The sequence below is a fragment of the Arachis hypogaea genome, chromosome 6 (genome assembly GCF_003086295.3).
Source record: "Arachis hypogaea cultivar Tifrunner chromosome 6, arahy.Tifrunner.gnm2.J5K5, whole genome shotgun sequence".
Lineage (NCBI taxonomy): Eukaryota > Viridiplantae > Streptophyta > Magnoliopsida > Fabales > Fabaceae > Arachis > Arachis hypogaea.
This window is the reverse complement of record NC_092041.1, coordinates 77,383,674-77,385,409: the sequence shown is the minus strand read 5'-3', so window position 1 is coordinate 77,385,409 and position 1,736 is coordinate 77,383,674. Positions and strand designations below refer to the sequence as shown.

The 1,736-nt window shown below is 40.8% G+C and overlaps 1 non-coding gene across 1 annotated transcript; it reads right to left on the bottom strand.

The window, feature by feature from the left end:
* Positions 1-497: 497 nt before the first annotated feature.
* Positions 498-601, bottom strand: LOC112700296 (small nucleolar RNA R71). Its single transcript, XR_003153206.1, has one exon. It is a non-coding gene; the product is annotated as a small nucleolar RNA R71 (small nucleolar RNA).
* Positions 602-1,736: the final 1,135 nt, after the last annotated feature.

Below are 1,736 nucleotides of genomic sequence, written 5' to 3'. Positions count from 1 at the left end.
ATCCAGAACCTGAAAGGACTCTGAAGAGAAAATTAAGAGAAGCTAAATTACAACAATCCAGAAATAACCTTTCAGAAATTTTTGAACAAGAGAAGGACATGGCAGCCGAAAATAATAATAATAATGCAAGGAGAATGCTTGGTGACTTCACAAAGCCAACGTCCAAGTTTGATGCAAGAAGCATCTCCATTCCTGCCATTGGAGCCAATAACTTTGAGCTTAAGCCTCAACTAGTTGCATTAATGCAACAAAACTGCAAGTTTTATGGACTTCCATCTGAAGATCCTTATCAGTTTTTAACTGAGTTCTTGTAGATCTGTGAGACTGTAAAGACGAATGGAGTTGATCCTGAAGTCTACAGACTCATGCTTTTCCCTTTTGCTGTAAGAGACAGAGCTAGAATATGGTTGGATTCACAACCTAAGGATAGCCTGGACTCCTGGGATAAGTTGGTCACTGCCTTCTTGGATAAATTCTTTCCTCCTCAAAAGCTGAGCAAGCTGAGAGTGGATGTTCAAACCTTCAAACAAAAAGATGGTGAATCCCTCTATGAAGCTTGGGAAAGATATAAGCAGTTGACCAAAAGATGTCCATCTGACATGTTTTCAGAATGGACCCTATTAGATATATTCTATTATGGTCTCTCTGAATTTTCGAAAATGTCATTGGACCATTCTGCAGGTGGATCTATTCACCTGAAGAAAACGCCTGAAGAGGCTCAAGAACTCATTGACATGGTTGCAAACAACCAATTCATGTACACCTCTGAGAGGAATTCCGTGAATAATGGAATACCTCAGAAAAAAGAAGTTCTTGAAATTGATGCTCTGAATGCCATATTGGCTCAGAACAAAGTGTTGACTCAACAGGTCAACATGATCTCTCAAAATCTGAATGGGCTGCAACATGCATCCAACAACACTAGAGAGGCAGCTTCTGAAGAAGCTTATGATCCTGAGAACCCTGCCATGGCAGAGGTTAATTATATGGGTGAACCTTATGGAAACACCTATAATCCATCATGGAGAAATCATCCAAATTTCTCCTGGAAGGATCAACAAAAGCCTCAACAAGGCTTTAACAATGGTGGACGCAATAGGCTAAGCAATAGTAAGCCATATCCATCATCTTCTCAGCAACAGACAGAATTCAGAACAAAACACTTCTAACTTAGCCAATATTGTCTCTGATCTGTCAAAGGCCACTTTCAGTTTCATGAATGAAACAAGATCCTCCATTAGAAATTTGGAGGCACAAGTGGGCCAGCTGAGTAAGAAAGTCATTGAAACTCCTCCCAGTATTCTCCCAAGCAACACAGAAGAGAATCCAAAAGGAGAGGCAAGGCCATTGATTTGATCAAAGTGGCCGAATGCACTAGGGAGGAGGAGGACGAAAATCCTAGTGAGGAAGACCTCCTGGGATGTCCTTCAAGCAAGAAGGAGTTTCCTATTAAGGATCCAAAGGAATCTGAGGCTCATATAGAGACCATAGAGATTCCATTAAATCTCCTTCTGCCATTCATGAGCTCTGAAGACTATTCTTCCTCTGAAGAGGATGAAGATGTGACTGGAGAGCAAGTTGCTCAATATTTAGGAGCTATCATGAAGCTGAATGCCAAGTTGTTTGGTAATGAGATTTGGGAAAGTGAACCTCCCTTGCTCATTGGTGAACTAGATACTTGGATTCAGAAAACTCTACCTCAAAAGAAGCAAGATCCTGGCAAGTTCTTAATACCT